Source organism: Mobula hypostoma, unplaced genomic scaffold, assembly GCF_963921235.1.
Source record: "Mobula hypostoma unplaced genomic scaffold, sMobHyp1.1 scaffold_51, whole genome shotgun sequence".
NCBI classification, from domain to species: domain Eukaryota; kingdom Metazoa; phylum Chordata; class Chondrichthyes; order Myliobatiformes; family Myliobatidae; genus Mobula; species Mobula hypostoma.
This window is the reverse complement of record NW_026948233.1, coordinates 253,956-274,707: the sequence shown is the minus strand read 5'-3', so window position 1 is coordinate 274,707 and position 20,752 is coordinate 253,956. Positions and strand designations below refer to the sequence as shown.

The 20,752-nt window shown below is 42.9% G+C and overlaps 2 protein-coding genes across 7 annotated transcripts in view; both read right to left on the bottom strand.

The window, feature by feature from the left end:
* Positions 1-20,752, bottom strand: part of LOC134342071 (zinc finger protein 229-like) — a 126,438-nt gene that overhangs the window by 46,751 nt on the left and 58,935 nt on the right. The gene's annotated exons all lie outside the window — the stretch shown is intronic.
* LOC134342074 (zinc finger protein 229-like) overlaps positions 1-20,752 on the bottom strand; it is a 55,268-nt gene that overhangs the window by 10,673 nt on the left and 23,843 nt on the right. For 5 of the 6 annotated variants that reach the window (XM_063040010.1, XM_063040012.1, XM_063040011.1 and 2 more), the window contains one exon: positions 7,528-7,712. The gene's annotated coding sequence lies outside the window, so the exon portion shown is untranslated. Of the gene's footprint in view, positions 1-7,527; positions 7,713-20,318; positions 20,598-20,752 lie in introns of those variants that run through there. The other variant, XM_063040015.1, reaches the window with a different exon arrangement.

Sequence of the window (20,752 nt, the reverse complement as noted above, 5' to 3'; positions counted from 1 at the left end):
TGATAACATTATACATTGTACCCTCATTTGAGTAAAGGGAGGAGGACTCGCCGATAAGGACAGGAATGAACATCTGCCTGTAATTAAGTCAGGGCCTTGCAAAGGGAATAACTGATAAAGATTGGACAGTACATCAATCTGTAATTAAAACCTTGATTTAGCGAACTCTTGTCTAAGTAATTAAGTTTTGCACCAACAGACTTGGTGGGCGTACCAGTTCAAATAACATCCTCCAAAAGTAATGTATGGGGCTTACTATGAATAAATATACGGCTGTAACCTAAGTCACTTGTCAGATGGTGTCAGTGCTTACGTGCCTTCCCTTTGACAACAGGGTCTCAAACTCCTGCAGGAGAATGCACAATAAACTGTGGTGACAATAAGAAGCTGGTCTCCTGAGTTTTATTCAGATTCAACTTTAACATTTGGCATCATGAACAGGATCCCAGTATAGGGAGAGTCAAGCAGACAGACTGAGTTAGCGACTGGACCACTCTGGGGACTGTGGAGACTGACTGGTCGCCCAATAGGTATTTTATCTTTTGTCGCTCTCCGATAGTACCTTTGGAGGTACGGTCCCTCACCCGAGGCTGATCGTATAACCTTGATTGGATCGGGAAAGAATCTGTCAGCAGAAATTTTACCAAATGGGCAGGAGGCAGTACTGGGTAAATTTTACAAAGTGGGCAGGAGGCAGACGTGCCGTGTAAGTTTATCAATTGATCAGGGGGTGCCAGCCGGGTAAATTTATCTGATTGTTAATTGAGCAGGAGGCTTTGTGCCGGGTAAGTTACTTAGAGAACACGGGTCAATTGCAGTCGATTGATACGAGTGGGCCAGGAGCAGCCCTACACAATATGTGTGAGAGTTTTCCAGACAAGGAAAAAAGATTTGCAAATGTTGAGTACAGGGTTGAATAAGAAATCAGGGAACAAAATGTGGTCATTGTGCGGGGGTGTGGGGGGGAACCTGGAATATTACCTCGTGAGAACAAGCAGTAAATTTGATTTGGAGAAAGAACTGTGGAAAGAAGTGGAAATGGTGGAAAAGGGAGTGGAAGGAAAAGGCAGATGTAAAGTGGAACAGTATATGATCAGCAAGTTGGAGGAATAATGCATGTGACAAAGGGAGAGAGGTATGTACTGCAGAAGGAACGCCAAAGGTTGGGAGATGCTAAAAGCGGAGCGTGAATGGGTGGATGGGAGCTGAAAACGAGAGCAGGAAAAACAACGTAAACAAACCAAGGCCTAGATAGGAGAGAAGGGCAGGAACGTCAGTCTGAAGTTCGAACTGTTTGGGAAACAAGGGATCCGGAACCCATGTCTGGCATACCGACCCTGTTTGATAACAGTGACCGTGATGAGGAGTGGGCACCCACTGTAACCTCCACCTTACCAGGGGCCAAGTGCACCCAGTGCTCCTGAACCCCAATCCTCCCAGTACTCACATACGGTGGCCGCTCGGGTAAAACAGCGGCGGCAGGCAAGGAGAGGCTCTCTATGCCCTGAGATCCAGAAAGGGAATACCAAGGATTATTCTGAGACAGGGAGGGAAGAATCCAATAAAACCCCAGAGTTAATGGCTCCATGAAGACAATTGCCCACCCAAATGCTGCCTAATCCATGAGCAGGAGGAGGGACAGCCCTCAGTGATTCCTGTGTATGCACCCTGGAAGCCTCAGGAAATGATAATGATCATGATTCAGCCCCAGATAGAAAAGAAAAACCAGCACAGTTTGCTCAGTATGTCCTCAGTACTATACAAATGTATAATGTGACCCGGGAAGATTCATTCTGTCTCTGCTGCATGATTCTCTCAGCTGATGAGGGGCGGAAATGGAAGGCAGAATTGAGATACCAAACCTATCAGCAGCTACAGGTAGGAAACCATAATGAGAATGAACAGACAGACCAGATTATTCAAGCCTTGGAAAGGGCTCTCCAGCAACCTGTAAACATCACTAAAGTACCTGAATGCAAACCGAAGCCTGGGGAATCAGGACCAGACTATTGGGAGTAATTTCTGGCCTGCTGCAGCACTTTCGCAGGACACCAAGCCTTCAATGATGGGAATCTGTCCCCCCAGTTTAATGCCTTTCTGCTCCAATGCTTACCAACTAAGTTAGCCAACATGACTAAAACAAATAATATGGATTGGCTTGACAATGACCAAAATCGAATGCGACGAGCTTTAATATATTATTGGGACCCGGCTTTCGAATCCCGATCAACCCCGAAAGGAAGTGATATTACAGCTGAATATGTTCAGCGGGTAGAAGGATGCGAGCGGGCTATATCTGGGATCAGAAATGGGAACACAAACCTACCACGGGACAGGTGGGGACAACAACCTGTTTAGAAATTGACAAGCAAGGACGCTTCCTGCTGTGAGTACCACCCCTCAGGAAGAGCCCAATGAAATATTGCAAGTTGCTGCAATTCCAATTCCGTTTACAGGGGCCACCACAATCACTCTTAATCAGGAAATAGTACTGGAAAAGGGATTCCAGCCATCAGACACTACAATCACTGTGTCTGGGTTCGAAGGCACGGAACATACGTGTTCACGTACCCAGCCACTGCCGGTGGAATTCCAGTGTGAGGTTTCATTTACAGTCACCACCAGTCTGGGGTGTAATCCAGCAGGGAGAGACTTGCTCTGTCCGCTGGAAGTCGAGATTCTATGGACAGACAAGGGTGTCACACTGAGACCAGCAAACAACCGACAGCTTCCCCAGTTTCTGACTCCCCGGTGTGGTGGGCACTTAATCTGGACTCCACTGCATTTGAAACCCTTCTGCCAGCGGCCAACCCTCATGTGACTCTGTGCTATGACCCTACTGAGGAAAGCCAATATTATACACCCCTCGAGGGACAGAAGTTCCTAGTCACGGTGATTGGAGAGGTTAAAGGAAGAGAGGGCAGTGCATTACTGGCTGAAGTTCCGGATTTCCTTTGGCGACAGACAGGACTGGTGGTTCCCCATACCACTGTAGGTGTTTGCCCTGGGTTCAAGCCAAAGAACCTAGGGTTCCTTGCCTACACCCTGATGAAACAAGCATCCAACACTGAGGGAGACTGGCAAGACTTGCCTGCGGGCCAACTCCGATTCTGGAAGGAGTCTGAGGTGAAGACGGGACATCTGGTAAGACACTCTTTTAATATTAACCGAACCCAAGACGTTGTATCCCATCTCTGCGCAATTTCAGGCCATGAAGTCGGCCGCATCAACTGCCCCCCGCTGTCCGGATCACCGTGAAAGAAGGACAGACTGTGCCATCCTTTCCACAATACCCCCTCAAGGCCGAGGCAACGTTTTATGTGGATGGAAGCTCTTTTGTGGATCCAGCAGAGAAACAATGTTCTGGCTATGCGATAGTGACAGACAGTGAAGTAATTGAGCAGTCCTCTTTTGAAACAGTTGTCTCCGCCCAGAAGGCTGAGCTGTTTCACTCGTGCCTGTATCCTAGCAACAGACTAAAGTGCAAACGTTTACACGGACTCCCGTTATGCATTTGGAGTTGTACATGACTATGGGGCTCTCTGGGAACGTGGGGATTTCTGACTTCCTCTGGCCACCCCATTAGTAATGCCACCTTTGTAAATGACTTACTCACTGCTCTACAGCTACCTCGAGTTTCAGCTATTATTAAATTTGCAGCCTGCACCCGCAAGTCCGACCGGGTCACTAAAGGCAATGCTTTAGTAGATTAGACAGCAAAAAGTGTGTCACAATCCTCAGGAGTTGTAGCCCCCTCGGGTTCAGTCAAGCAACCTTCTGTGACTGAAGCAGAACGGGTTTTCCAGACGTGGGAGGTACGTACTTTTCAGGGGGACGCCTCTGAGGAGGAGTGCAAACTGTGGTCCGAGATGGGGTGCCAGAAAGACCCCGATGTAGGATTTTGGATCACCCCAGTGGGACAGGTTCGTGTTCCTGCACAGTTTCTACCAATATTGGTCCATTATATACATAATTGAACACACCTGGGAAAGGAGGGAATGGTTGGTAACCTGTACCCTGCACACCGGGTATGACTCCCTTGACAGGTGAACCTTTTTCGCGTCTACAAGTTGATTTTATTGAATTGCCTAGAGTACATTACTATAGATACTGCTTCGTTATTATAAATGTGTTTAGTAGATGGACTGAAGCTACTCCAACTGCCAATAATACTGGTATGACTGTTGTGAAGGTATTATTACGGGAAATAATTCACAGGTACGGCCTGCCAAAGATGCTCTCTGACAATGGCCCATACTTTGTAGTGAAAGTAAACGAAGGGGTCTGTAACAAACTAGCTATGAAGCGACAATTCCACTGTGTACACTACCCACGGGCCGCTGGCATAGTGGAGAGAGCCAGTGGCACTCTGAAGAGTAAATTGGCCAAACTAACAGCAGAGTCTGGACTCACTTGGTTGAAGGTCCTACCGTTAGCCCTGTTCCACACGAGGGTTACCCCACAGGGGAAAACAGGGTCATCACCAGCTGAAATCATTTATGGACGGTCCATGAGGACAATCTGGGGATCAAGACCTTGTGTACCATTGCTCCCAGGAAGTCTACCAGCAAACTTGTATATGCATACCCTAGGGGAAGAGATGAGGAAATATATATGCCAACTAACCAAAATCCTCCAAGCATTACGAGGGGAGCTTGATCAGTTTGTGGCCTCAGGTAGATGGAGTCAATTTTAGAAAACCTACCACATTTATTTTTCGCAAACAACAGGAATTCTGCAGATGCTGGAAATTCAAGCAACACACATAAAAGTTGCTGGTGAACGCAGCAGGCCAGGCAGCATCTCTAGGAAGAGGTACAGTCGACGTTTCAGGGCGAGACCCTTTGTCAGGACTAACTGAAGGAAGAGTGAGTAAGGGATTTGAAAGTGGGAGGGGGAGGGGGAGATCCAAAATGATAGGAGAAGACAGGAGGGGGAGGGATGGAGCCAAGAGCTGGACAGGTGATAGGCAAAAGGGATACGAGAGGATCATGGGACAGGAGGTCCGGGAAGAAAGAGCGTGGGGGGGAACCCAGAGGATGGGCAAGGGGTATATTCAGAGGGACAGAGGGAGAAAAAGGAGAGTGAGAGAAAGAATGTGTGTATAAAAATAGTAATAGATGGGGTACGAGGGGGAGGTGGGGCATTAGCAGAAGATAGAGAAGTCGATGTTCATGCCATCAGGTTGGAGGCTACCCAGATGGAACATAAGGTGTTGTTCCTCCAACCTGAGTGTGGCATTTATTTTTCATACATTTACACACAGTCCAATGGTCGTGGAGCATACGGATTCCTTCTTTGTAGAAATTGGCATCTTCGACATCCAGAAGTGGTCCACAGCCTCGGGTGACTGAGCTTGTGGCCAAAGGTAGAAGGAAATGAGTTACTAACTTCAAACTTCCTGCATTTTCACTCAGAGTTGAACTGCTCGTGCATGTAACAAGAGCTGTATAATTCATCTCCTTCTACCTTCGGCCACGAACTGATCAATCACCCCTGCTGTGGACCACTTCTACAAAGAAGGGATCTGTACGCTCCACGACTGCTGGACTAAGTGCGTTCATGTAGGAGGGGACTATGTTTAAAATTAATGTGCTAGGTTTTCCAAAATTGACTCCTTCTACCGTAGGCCACAAACGTATCAATCACCCCTCATACATTCACAGGTACGACAGCCTTACAAGGAAGAGAACTACCCCGCAGAGAGGAGTGACTATCCCACCATAGAACCTGGGGATTTTGTCCTGATCAAGAACTGGGATAGAGGAAACTCGGACCTCAGTGGAGAGGACCGTATCAGGTGTTACTGACCACTCCCACGGCTGTGAAACTGAAGGGGCAATCTCGGTGGATACATCGAACAGACGACAAACATGTTACTGAAGAAGCTGAGTAGAAGGACTCTCTCGGACAAAAGGAAAATGTATTGGCTGATAGTGGTGTTTGTCTTCATGTCTTTGAGAGGGCTCACCCCAGCATCCGGGGGCCCCCGTGTTAACTCTCTGTCTCTCTCTCACACGTATGCCAAACAGGTAGAACTAGGGGCCTGCTGGGTTTGTGTCAAAATTCCACAGCGTGGTAAATCTATGATTCCAATGTCAGTAATCCCGCTCAACCAGAGTGAGGAACTCTCAGCCTGGGCTTTCTTAAACAACACCCGGGGAAGAGGGGTGAGGAGCTATGTTCTAGTCAGAGATGACTGTGGCTGTCAGTGTTTTGAAGGATGGTATCTCAGGCCCCCACCAAACAGAACTTCCTATACTGGGAAACATGCATCCTGGCCATACTTGCAGGTGCCCAGCAGAGGAGGGGAATAACTGAGACTGAGCGATTTTGGATATTCACTTTTCTCTCCTATGGAGTAGCCAGGAATTCACGAGAGATAATCAATCTGGCTGCAGCACTTGAGGAGCTGGCCACAATACTGCAGGGACCCTGACAGAAACACAGGCCCAAGTAACAGAAATATCCACTGAAATGTTTGCAAGCTGGCAAACAATCCTACAGAGTCGTATGGCTTCAGATTTTATCCTGGCTGAGAAAGGGGGAACCTGTGCTATTATTGACACAGAATGCTGCACCTATATCCCTGATGAGTCTACTAACATTACATCTCTCTCTGACCACACTGCCAAGGAGACTGCAGCATTAAGAAAGTTGGACAGGATTTACATGGGTTCACCGAAGGTTAAAATGATGGTCTTCGAAGGCCTGTTCAGTCATATGTGGAGCATGATATTGCATTATGGCCTAATAATTCTACATGTCATTGTTATAATTACTGTTGTGCGCTGTTATTACCCACTGATGTGTCAATGCTGTACTCAGTTGCTTTCTCTGTGAAAAATTACTGCTTTGTTGATCATGTAATGATCAAAAGGAGGGAATGATAAATTATGTAAAAGGATTAACACATCGTTAAACAATAGCAGCCTGTTTTTCTGAAAGAAACTGCTGATGATCAACAGATGTGCTAAGCCATGCTGAGCCATATTTCTTCTTGAGGGTATCTAGCTAGGGTTTTAGGATGCTATCTCATTGTGCACTCATGTGTAGAGATAGGACAGCTTCAGTCTGTTCTGCATGTGTAAGACATTATGACTATTTTGTAATTTGTCTTTAGCAAATAACTTTGGCTCCAGCCTGTCTTGTGTGGGGGGTATCTGGACGGATATATCTGTGGTGTAAGGGAAATTGTTAGTCAGTTAGTGGATTGGGCAGGAACAGTCATGGACTGTTCCTGTTTGAGCGAATAACTGAATAGCCCCGGGTGCTTGGAATAAAGAGTTTGTACTTATACGATCACTGAGTGGCTTTATCCGGATTCGACTTCCACAGAATGGGCGTGGTTTTAAAGGGCTGGGCTGCTGGAAGCACATTACCAGACCTGGAGTGATTGCAACTGGGTCTGACAGAGGCACAACTGGTTCTTCTGGCAACATTCAGTCTCACCCCAACTATTTCCTACCTTCCTTTGTACAAGTATGCAATGTCTAAAGGACCAGTGTTTGAGTAAATGAGACTCACCAAGCTTTCTCCTGACTGAATCACTGGATTCTCTGAGTCAGGTGGGTTCTCTCCAGTTGATGCTGTCAACCCTCGGGCTGGTTCACTTGTTGCTGTTCCCTCGTCTTCAGTCGTGGTTTGCTTCCAGTTGGGGTTTTTCTTCCAATAAATCTCTCAGCGCAGGTCTAACTTTAACGTGAAAGATACTGAAGCACAATAACAATAAAAAGGAGAAAAAAACATTTCTGCTTAATGTTACTAAGAACAAAACTCACTGAAATTTAAACATTGAAGGCAGATATAATGATCTCAGTGAACAATCTATTATTGTCCCTCACACATCACAAAACGATGTGGGATAAGAACAACCCATCATTCAGTCACGGTAAGACATAAGTCACAGGAACAGAATTAAGCGATTCGATCCATCTGGTCTGCCTCACCACTCAACCATGGCTGATTTTTATTCCAACACCATATTCCTGCCTTCCTCCTGTAACCCCGAAGTTACTTAGCAATCATGAATATATTAATCTCTGTCAAAAATACACCCAAATGGCAGCCTCAACCAAAATCTGTGGCAACAAATCCCACAGATCCGACATCTTTTGGCCAAAAAATTTTTCTCATCTCAGTTTTAAAGGGAAGCATCTTTATTCTGAGACTGTGCTGTCAGATCACAGACTCTCCGTCTAATGGAAACATCCTCTCCATGTCCACTGTATCCAGGCTTTTCAGCTTTCAAGAGGTTTACTTGACCATACATCTCTCCTTTCTTTTTAAATCTTTTTATTGAGTAAGTATACAAAAAAGGTAAGCCATATAAACATTAATACAATGTTAAAGTATAATAAAATTCCAAAAGATAACAATACCAAAAAGAAAATACTACAAACAATGTAATTTAAGCATAAGAAACCAAGATAACATAATAGTATACTAGATTTTATATATATCAATGGAAAAAAAGAAAAAAAAAACCCCAAAAAAAAAACCCACCGTGCAACTAACTAAAAGCAAAGCAAAGCAATGGGCTAACTTGAAACCAAACAGAGTTAAACTTAAAATCACGTCCTCAATCCCGACCTCCATTAAAACAGTGAAGAGAAAACAAGAAGGGTAAATATTACATTAAATGAAAATATCGAATAAAAGGTCCCCAAATCTGTTCAAATTTAAATGAAGAATCATAAAGGTTACTTCTAATTTTCTCCAGATTCAAACATAAAATCGTCTGAGAAAACCAAAAAAAGGTAGTTGGAGCATTAAGCTCTTTCCAATGTTGTAAAATACATCTTTTCGCCATTAAAGTAAGAAATGCAATCATTCTACGGGCTGAAGGGGAAAGATTACTAGAAATTTTAGGTAGTCCAAAGATAGCAGTAATAGGGTGAGGAGAGATATCTATATTTAATACCTTAGAAATAATATTGAAAATATCTCTCCAAAAAGTTTCCAAAGTAGGGCAAGACCAAAACATATGAGTTAAAGAGGCTATCTGCCCCGAACATCTATCACAGAAAGGATTAATATGCGAGTAAAAACGCGCTAACTTATCTTTGGACATATGTGCTCTATGAACCACTTTAAATTGAATTAGGGAATGTTTAGCACAAATAGAGGAAGTATTAACTAATTGTAAAATCTGCCCCCAATCATCCACAGAAATGGTAAGCCCCAATTCCTGTTCCCAATCTACCCTAATCTTATCAAATGGAGCTTTCCTAAGTTTCATAATAATATTATAAATCATAGCCGATGCACCTTCCTGACATGGATTAAGGTTAATTATCGAATCTAAAATATATATAGGAGGAAGCATTGGAAAGGAAGTAAGTATAGTACTTAGGAAATTTCTAACTTGTAAATATCTAAAAAAATGTATTCTTGATAAGTTATATTTATTAGATAATTGTTCAAAAGACATAAGGGAACCATCTAAAAATAAATCCAAAAACCGTAAAATACCCTTAGTCTTCCAAGTTTGAAAAGCGCGATCCGTAAAAGAGGGAGGAAAAAATATGTTACCTAAAATAGGAATCGCTAACCCGAATTGATTAAGATCAAAAAATTTTCTGAATTGAAACCAAATGCGCAAAGCATATTTAACTATCGGGTTAGAGACCTGCTTAAGACGTTTCGAATCAAAAGGAAGAGAGGAACCTAAAATAGAACCAAGTGTATAACCCTGAACAGATTGTAATTCCAATGCTACCCATTTAGGAATAAATAGTATGTCCCGGTCAAGTAACCAAAATTTCATATGTCGAATATTAATAGCCCAATAATAAAATCTAAAGTTAGGTAATGCTAAACCTCCATCTCTCTTAGCTTTCTGTAAATGTATTTTACCCAGTCTCGGATTCTTGTTCTGCCAAATAAATGAAGAAATTTTAGAGTCAACTTTATCAAAAAAAGATTTAGGAACGAAAATTGGTAATGCCTGAAACACATATAAAAATTTTGGCAAAAAAAACATCTTAACTGCATTAATACGACCAATCAAAGTTAAATATAAGGGAAACCATTTAGATGAAAGTTGAGTAATATGGTCTATTAATGGTAAAAAGTTAGTCTTAAATAAATCTTTATGTTTACAAGTAATTTTAATCCCAAGATATGAAAAGTAATTATTAATCAATTTAAATGGAAATTTATAATATAAGGGAAGATGTTTATTAATCGGAAAAAGTTCACTCTTACTAAGATTTAATTTATAACCTGAGAAAAGACCAAATTGTGCTAATAACTCTAAAACAGCAGGAATGGATCTCTCAGGATTAGAAATATATAAAAGTAAATCATCAGCATAGAGTGATAATTTATGGGACTTTAATCCCCGAGTTATCCCAGTAATATTTAAAGATTCTCGAATAGCAATTGCAAGAGGTTCTAATGCAATATCAAATAATAGGGGACTAAGAGGACAGCCTTGTCGAGTACCACGAAAGAGAGGAAAAAAAGGTGAGTTTAAGGAGTTAGTACGAACCGAGGCTACAGGGGAGTAATATAACAGTTTAATCCAGGATATAAATTTCAAGCTAAAATTAAACATTTCAAGCACCTTAAATAAATAAGGCCATTCTACTCTATCAAAAGCTTTCTCGGCATCTAAAGAAATAACACACTCAGGAACATTTTGTGAGGGAGTATAAACGATATTTAACAATGTACGAATATTATAAAAAGAGTAACGACCTTTAATAAAACCCGTTTGGTCTTCCGAAATAATAGAAGGAAGTACTTTTTCTAGTCTATTTGCTAATAACTTAGAAAAAACTTTAGAATCAACATTTAATAAAGATATTGGTCTATAAGATGCACATTGAGCAGGGTCTTTATCCTTCTTTAGTATTAAAGAAATTGATGCTCTATTAAAAGATTCCGGAAGTTTACCAAGTTTCAAAGAAGCCTCAAAAACCTTATAGAGCCAAGGAATCAATAAAGAAGCAAAACATTTATAAAATTCAACGGTAAACCCATCAGGGCCAGGAGCTTTCCCCAGATTCATAGAAAAAATAACATTCTTAATCTCATCCATTGTAATGGAAGTATCTAATAAAGAAGACATATCCTGTGAAATCAGAGGGAAGTCTAACTTATCTAAAAAATCATTCATATATTTAGAATCTCGAGGAGACTCTGATTGGTATAAAGAAGAATAAAAATCACAAAAGGTTTGATTAATCCCCACATGATCCAATATCAATCGATCATTTTGGTTATAAATCTGATTGATTTGAGATTTAACATAATTAGATTTCAATTGATTAGCCAGCAGCTTGCCAATTTTATCACTGTGAACATAAAAATCACTTCTTGTTTTCTTTAATTGGTTTACAATCGAGGACGAGAGTAGTAAACTGTGTTCCATTTGAAGTTCAGTTCTTTGTTTGTATAGCTCCTCAGAAGGAGCCATAACATATTTCTTATCAATTTCTTTAATCTTGTCCACAATTACCATCTCCTCCTGCTTCTGTTTCTTCCTCAAAGCAACGGAATACGAAATAATCTGACCCCGAATATAGGCTTTAAAAGTGTCCCAAAGAGTGTTAACCGAAATATCTTCTGTATGGTTAATTGTAAAAAAAAGCTCAATCTGTTCATTCATAAAATTAACAAAGTCCGAGTCCTGAAGCAACAGCGAATTAAAACGCCATTGTCTATTGTTTGGTATATTGGCCATAATTTTAATAGAAAGCTTAAGTGGAGCATGATCCGAAATGGTTATAGAATCATAATCACATTTAATCACTGAAGGAATGAGACGAGAATCAATGAAAAAATAATCAATTCTTGAATAGGAATGATGAACATGTGAAAAGAAGGAAAAATCTTTTTCCTGAGGATGCAGAAAACGCCAAATGTCCGTCGACCCAGAATCAGAAAGGAAAAAATTAATCAAATTTGCAGATTTATTAGGTAAAGTCCGTAAAGGAGCCGAACGGTCCAAAGCTGGAGATAAACAGGTATTAAGATCTCCGCCCCAAATCAATGAAAACTCGTTCAAATTCGGAAACTGATCAAACAATGATTTATAAAATTCCGGACAATCCATATTAGGAGCATAAACATTAACCAAAACTACTTTTTTATTAAATAATAAACCACTAACCAATAAAAATCTACCATTCGGATCAGAGATAATATCCTGTTGTATAAAAGTAACTGAGGAGTCTATAAAAATAGAGACGCCTCGAATCTTAGCATTGGAGTTCGAATGAAATTGTTGTCCCTTCCAAAATTTGAAAAAACGTAGTCTGTCCCCCCTCCGTACATGGGTCTCTTGTAAAAATAAAATTTGTGCTTTAAGTCTCCGGAACACTTTAAAAACTTTTTTCCTTTTAATAGGATGATTAAGACCATTAGTATTCCAGGAGACAAAATTAATAATAGACTCCATAAATCCTAAAGTCAACCCATAACAAGGAGGATTGACAATAGGCGCGACCCACAGACCCGGAGAGGAAACAGAACATACAAAAGATACCGGGGAAAAGGACGTAACCAATACTTCAATAATGTATATAGCCCAAAGAGAAACAAACTAAAACGTGAAGCCCCTCCCACCGCCCCCCACCCCAGGACCCCAAGGCGAAATCTAAAGCAGACCCGCCAGAAAGAAGCAAGCGCTAAAACTACCCCCATGACTTCCGGTATACGCTCCCTAAAAAAAAGGTATAAATATGAAAAGGATCAGCTAATTGTAAAACAGTAAAAAAAATAAGTAAAAAAAAGTTAGCTCAATTAAAATACACACAGAACAGAACAAAAGCCGGAAAGTATATATTAAAAAAAACCACAATAAACCTCAAACTCATGAATAGACACAGCAACAAAAAAAATAGGATTATTAACATAAAATGATTATAAAAAGCAAAACAGAATAAAATTTAAAAAAAACTACAAAATTTAAGGCCGCACAGGAAATACGTAAGATGACAAAAGGGAAGTAACCACCCAGAATCCCCTGGGAAAAGAAAGAAATGACGCAGTTAAAAAGAAAGTTTAGCAGCCATATTAAGAAATCGAAAGTAAACTTTTCTGCCCAAATAGGGCACAGAAAAGTTAAAACCAACCAATTCACAGCCTCCGATCAACGGAGAAAATTAAAAAAAAGGCAATTAAGATGTTGAAGATGAAAGTTGATCCAGATAACTCTGGGCATCCGATGGAGAATCAAAAAAACGAAGAGCTCCATCTAACATGCGAATCCTTAGACGTGCAGGGTACAGCAGCGCTGGTCTTAAATCCATCTTATAGAATTCCGACATCACGGATCCGGTAGACTTCCGGTAGCGCTCATGGAGTGAAGTCGCGTTCTTGACTCGCTCCATTACCTCTGAGTTTTTTCTCTCTATGGTCAGCTATACTTTAATTAACTATTAAGGCATCAATTTTTACAATACTTTGAATTAAACTGAATTCTCTGACAATTGGATGATACTGAGATCGGCTATGTCTAAGAACGGGAAAGACGGCAAGGATGGTAAACCTCCGGTTAAACCGAAAGCTACGGATCTCCCTCCGACTGAATCACCGGTGACTTTGGAAGCTATATCGGAGTTAATTCAGAGGGAAATTTCAACCTCTGTTAGGGAGATGATTCGTACAGAAATTATGGGCTCTGTTAAAGACCTGATTCATATGGAAATCTCAACTAAGTTCCAGAAAATTGCCGATTTAATTGATAAGATGCAAACATGTATTGCGGAACATCAGTCGGCTATATCTGGTCTTCAAAAATCCGCGCAACAAAGTGAGCTTAAGATGGGGAAAGTCGAAGAAACAATTAATGTAATGAAGAAGAAACTTGACTTTTTGACTTTTAAAAACTCTGACTTGGAATCTAGAATGCGACGGCAGAATTTACGAATGATTGGCGTCAGGGAAGCCGTGGAAGCTAACAACCCTATGAAATATTTCTCCCAACTTTTAAAAGATGCATTCCCTACTGTATTTCCTGACCAACCACCGCTACTGGATCGTGTTCACAGAATCCCATCATACTCGTCTAGGTCAGATAGACCTAGGCATGTTATCTTACGTTTTCATTACTTTCAAGATAAGGAGAGACTGTTTCGATTCGCTCGATCTAAAGGTTTCATTGATTTTTCGGATCTTAAGTTCCGATTCGTGGAAGATTTCAGTAAACCAATCTGGGACCAACGGGTCCGTTACAGACCATACATCTCTCCACCACCCCAACCGTCCCTCCGAACCCCATCGAGCACAGGCCCAGAACCATGAAATTCTCCTCATACATAATGCCGATCATTCCTGAGATTATTCTTGTAAACCTTGTTTGCAACAACTGTACAAACACATTTCCAGGAATAATAGACAAATTGGTATCAGGATAATTTACAAGGAAATGTTGTGCTTTCTTTACTGTACTACTGTTACATACCTTGTGGGTATCTTGTGACTGTCTTATGACCATGATGTAATGGAGTATCTTGTGAGCATGATGTAATTGCGTTGTGATGGTGGGGTCATGTAATTTTCCCGCCAGTGTGAGGTCATGTGATGACCTGTTCCAACAGGTATACATGGGGAAACCCCTGTTGTTACGGAGTTAGTTCGTCAGTTACTCCGTCAGTTAGTTTTGCTGCGTAATCGTCTCATGATGCAGTTTTCGTTTCAAAGCGAAGTTTTACGTTCTATTTTAAGGTAAAACCGTTGTGCTGGCAGTTTCGCCAATTGCTGCCAGGTTTTGTCTGTTTACCTTTGCAGTTTAGTGTCGGAGAGTGAAGACCTTTACCAAACTACAGGAACCCGAAGGATTGAGTAAAGGTGGTGTCGTTTGGCGGTTCCATAAAAGATCAACCTTATTGAATCTTCGTTCAGAATTAGTGATCTGCATCTGAGATAACCCCTGCAAGCTCAGGAAAGGTTTGTGCAGTGTTCACCATCCAGAAAAAGGGCAGTTCCTTTAAGCCATTTTATTTCCTTTGTCATAAATCCTTTGGACAGAATCAGCAGAAACGTCACGTCTTTGAAGAAATCCGTTTCCAGAGAAGTCTCTCCTTATTGACTGTGTAAATCACTTGGACTTTCATATTTACCACTTTAAGACTGTGTTCGAATTTACCACTTTAAGAAATGTTCCAGAGTTTGGCTGTTCGTTAAATTGCCATATAGCAGTTAACTTCCGGTTAAGTTAATCGTTTGTTTACTTTTCACTATTGTCGAGCAGAGTTTATTAAATGTTTAAGTTTGTTTATAAAACCTGACTCAATTCTATATTCATAGCTGCCGACCACATAACACTACGATCACAAAACAAGCCATTTCCATTTCCAAGTGAAACCAGGTTTATTTCAGTCCAGGGTGAATATAATAAAAAGAAACTGGGATTACCAGAAACACTCAGCAAGTAAGGAATAGCTTTGGGGACAGGAACACACTTTACAATTCAGGTTAATAACGTTTCATCAGAATGACTTCAAACATTTTCAGTTTTTAGTGCCAATCTCCAGCAACTTGAGATTCTGTCTGATTTCCACCGAGTGACAGACAGGGGGTGATTTCCAAACACAGTTTGAACACCAAACTCATGGGTCTATTTCTACTGCTGTAAACATGGAATAGCCCATTTACTCATAGCCTCTCCTCAGATTAGCAGTCATTGCTTCCAAAGGAACTCCAGAAATAAACATCTGATCCCAGACCAGAAATACTCGCTCAACACCTCATAAACCCAAGCAGCTCGATCCCCGGGTCCATTTTACCTGGAGCAAAAACTGTGATATCCCAGGATCCCACCTCACACAGCTGAACCTGCCACTCACTGACCCTGAAAATCTCACACATCACCCCCGCAACTCAGACTGGGTCGTGCAATCTGGGATTTCCCCACAACCAATGTCCAGCTGCTTGAAATTTCTGCTTCATTGCAGAAGGACGACCGTCCAGCCCCATCTGTAGAAGCACTAACCAAAGTCAAAACCAAAACAGTGACAGTTCCATATGCCTGGAATGTAGATCACAGGACTCCCCCAGTACTCTTTGCTGACAGTAAAATGCTGCAGTGTGTCATCCAGTCACAGTTCAAAAACCAGCACCTCCACACCAATGCACAACACAACTGGTACCTGATGACCCTCTGGCATTCCAGCTAACAAAAACTGATTCTGGAAATAACTCAGCAAGGCCAAAGGTGCAAAAGAACACTTCACAATAACAACAAGGGTTAGAAGATTGCTGATATATAACATTGAGGAGGTGGGACACAGGGTGGACAGAGGTTGACCCAGATGGTTGATGTATATCACTGAAGCAGGGCAGTGGGGGGGGGGGGGTGAGGAGACTGGACAGAGGTTGACCCAGATGGTTGATGTATATCACTGAAGCAGGGCAGTGGCGGGGGGGGTGAGGAGACTGGACCGAGGTTGACCCAGATGGTTGATGTATATCACTGAAGCAGGGCAGTGGGGTGGGGTGAGGAGACTGGACAGAGGTTGACCCAGATGGTTGATGTATATTACTGAAGCAGGGCAGTGAGGTGGGGTGAGGAGACTGGACAGAGGTTGACCCAGATGGTTGATGTATATTACTGAAGCAGGGCAGTGGGGGGGGGGGTGAGGAGACTGGACAGAGGTTGACCCAGATGGTTGATGTATATCGCTGAAGCAGGGCAGTGGGGTGGAGTTAGGAGACTGGACAGAGGTTGACCCAGATGGTTGATGTATATCACTGAAGCAGGACAGTGGGGTGGGGTGAGGAGACTGGACAGAGGTTGACCCAGATGGTTGATGTACATCACTGAAGCAGGGCAGTGGGGTGGGGTGAGGAGACTGGACAGAGGTTGACCCAGATGGTTGATGTATATCGCTGAAGCAGGGCAGTGGGGGGCTGGGGGGTGAGGAGACTGGACAGAGGTTGAACAAGATGGGCAGGGATGAGCACATGGAACCAGGTGGGAGAAGGGATCAAAGACAATCATTGATGGTCCTCCAGCAATACACAGATACTGAATTAATAGTACATACTACTGTATAAAAGATCCTAAAATGACAAAGTTAGAACAAACAACAAGAAATTTGCCATATATACTTTGACCCTCACCATATTTTTATCAACACACCACAGAAAGTTTCCCATCCGGACACTTCACACGTTTCCATGGTAACTACTCTGCCCGTGACTGTGATGAACTCCAGAGACCTTTGGATACAGATCAGCACATCACAGAAACCATTCTCACCCCTCGACTTCCCAGTCCCTCGGTAAAGCAGGCAGTGAAATGAAAGATCCCCACAACCTGGGACGTTCTCCTTTCTCACCCACCCCAATCGGGGAGAAGACAACAGCCTAAAGCTCAGGGACAAATGCGAGGAGCCTCAGGAAGCGAGGCGAGTTGGGGGAAGTTAACGGGACTCAGAGGCCAACATTAGATTTCCCCAACACAACATAGAGGAAACGTAGAACATAGAATAGTACAGCACATTACAGGCCCTTCGGCCCACAATGTTGTGCTGACCCTCAAACCCTGCCTCCCATATAATCCCCCACCTTAAATTCCTCCATATACCTGTCTAGTAGTCTCTTAAACTTCACTGGTGTATCTGCCTCCACCACTGACTCAGGCAGTGCATTCCACACACCAACCACTCTCTGAGTAAAAATCCTTCCTCTAATATCCCCCTTGAACTTCCCACCCGTTACCTTAAAGCCATGTACTCCTGTATTGTGCAATGGTGACCTGGCTATCCACTCTATCTATTCCTCTTATTATCCTGTACATCTCTATCATGTCTCCTTTCATCCTTCTTCTTTCTAAAGAGTAAAGCCCTAGCTCCCTTAATCTCCGATCATAATCCATACTCTCTAAACCAGGCAGCATCATAGTAAATCTCCTCTGTACCCTTTCCAATGCTTCCACATCCTTCCTATAGTGAGGCGACCAGAAATGGACACAGTACTCCAAGTGTGGCCTAACCAGAGTTTTATAGAGCTGCATCATTACATTGCGATTCTTAAACTCTATCCCTTGACTTATGAAAGTTAACATCCCATAAGCTTTCTTAACTACCTTATCTACCTGTGAGGCAACTTTCAGGGATGTGTGGACATGTACCCCAAGATCTCTCTGCTCCTCCACACTACCAAGTATCCTGCCATTTACTTTGTATTCTGCCTTGGAGTTTGTCCTTCCAAAGTGTACCACCTCACACTTCTCCGGGTTGAACTCCATCTGCCACTTCTCAGCCCACTTCTGCATCCTATCAATGTCTCTCTGCAATCTTTGACAATCCTCTACACTATCTACAACACCAACAACCTTTGTGTTGCCGGCAAACTTGCCAACCCACCCTTCTACCCCCACATCCATGTCATTAATAAAAATCATGAAAAGTAGAGATCCCTGAACAGATCCTTGTGGGACACCACTAGTCACAATCCTCCAATCTGAATGTACTCCCTCCATCACGACCCTCTGCCTTCTGCAGGCAAGCCAATTCTGAATCCACCTGGCCAAACTTCCCTGCATCCCATGCCTTCTAACCTTCTGAATAAGCCTACCATGTGGAACCTTGTCAAATGCCTTACTAAAATCCATGTAGATCACATCCACTGCACTACCCTCATCTATATGCCTTGACACCTCCTCAAAGAACTCTATCAGGCTTGTTAGACACGATCTGCTCTTCACAAAGCCATGCTGACTGTCCCTGATCAGACCATGATTCTCTAAATGCCTATAGATCCTTTCTCTAAGAATCTTTTCCAACAGCTTTCCCACCACAGACGTAAGGCTCACTGGCCTATAATTACCTGGACTATCCCTACTACCTTTTTTGAATAATGGGACAACATCCGCCTCCCTCCAGTCCACCGGTACCATTCCTGTGGACAACGAGGACATAAAGATCCTAGCCAGAGGCTCAGCAATCTCTTCCCTCGCCTCCTGGAGCAGCCTGGGGAATATTCTGTCAGGCCCCAGGGACTTACCCATCCTAATGTATTTTAACAACTCCAACACTTCCTCTCCCTTAATATCAACATGCTCCAGAACATCAACCTCACTCATATTGTCCTGACCGTCATCAAGTTCCCTCTCATTGGTGAATACCGAAGAGAAGTATTCATTGAGAACCTCGCACACTTCCACAGCCTCCAGGCACATCTTCCCACCTTTATCTCTAATTGGTCCTACCTTCACTCCTGACATCCTTTTTTCCTTCACATAATTGAAGACAAGGTGATCATCACTAATCAAATCTCACTGAGTTGTCTCAGGTCCTGTTGAATTTATTCCCAAGAGCACAAGTACGGGAAGGTACAGGGACAGAGAAACACCCAATCCCCCATTGGGGAAGAGATACAAAATCCTTAAAGCGCGTACCACCAGGCTCATGGACAGCTTCCTGTCTGCGGTTGTCAGCCAAATGAATGGTCTCCAGTCCAATAAAATGGACTCGACCTCACAATGTAACTCGACGTGACCCTGCCCCATATGCCTATCTGCACTGCACTTTCTCTGCAGCCATAATGCTTTGTTACAGTTATTGTTTTGTCGTATATCAGCTCAATGTACTGTTGTAATGTATTGATCTGTGTGGATGGTAGGTCAGGCAAGATTTTCACTGCAGCTCAGTACGTGATAAAAATAAACAAATTCCCCATTTTAATTGTGTGGAAATATTAGACAGACTGAGCTTCTGCTTTGGAACCACAGAGGGAAACTTAACTGAACTGAGGAACACAAATAAATAGAAAAGGTTTCAATCTTGCATTATGATCTGTGGACTCTTGAATGAGGTGACCGGTGGTGGGTCTCCCAGACCAATTATCAGAATCAGGTTTAATAGCACCGGCAGATGTCGTGTAATTCGTTGTCTCTGTGGCAGCAATAGAACCTAATTCATAGCAATAGATTTTAACCCCCTCTGTGGTGGGGATTTACAGATATTCACCACCCTCAGAATGGAGACATTTCCCGGACAGTCCACCCCTTTTTCAGAGACTGGGATCCCTGGTTCAACCGGTAATGATGTTGTGCATTTCGATGTGTTCACCTCTCAGTCCTCGATTCTCTAAACGAAAGGGTTATCGCATTTGATCTTTCTTCATATGATGACCCCACCACTCCAGGGATCAGTCTGGTGAATCTTCATTGCACTCTCAATAACAAATACTCTCTAACCTCTTTGTTAATCCTCTATGGAATTAATTTCCATCTTCTGCAGCCCCGTGTTGCCCCAACCACTCACCTCCCACCCCGTCACTATTTCCACCTTCCCACCTCCCCCCTCACCTGGATCCACCTCTCACTCCCCAGCTCTTGCCCCATCCCCACCCCTCACCTCTTTTCTCTGACTATTTCCCGTCCACTCTCAGTCCAGAGGGAGGGTCTCGGCCCGAAATGTTGACGGTCCATTTCCCTCCACAGATGCTGCCCGACCCACTGAGTTCCTCCGGCAGTTTGTTCTTTGGTCTGTATGACCCGGGTTAGTGTGGGGAGCGGGATTTTACACCATATTCCAGGTACAGTCTCAACAAAACACAAATAATTGTCACTTTGCCCGGACCATTGGCCCCGCTTGCAGGGCAACAGTCTGCCGGTGTTTGCCCCCCAATGTGGTGAATCCCTCTGCTCGCCACCACCGTGGGCTCAGACATTTCCACAGATGAGCCCCTCCTGTCCCCACCGGGACAAACATCCTGTCCGCCCCCTCTCTCACCGTCTTCATCCTTTCAATAAAATCCCCCTCTCCCTCCCCGGGGAACCGGCATCAAA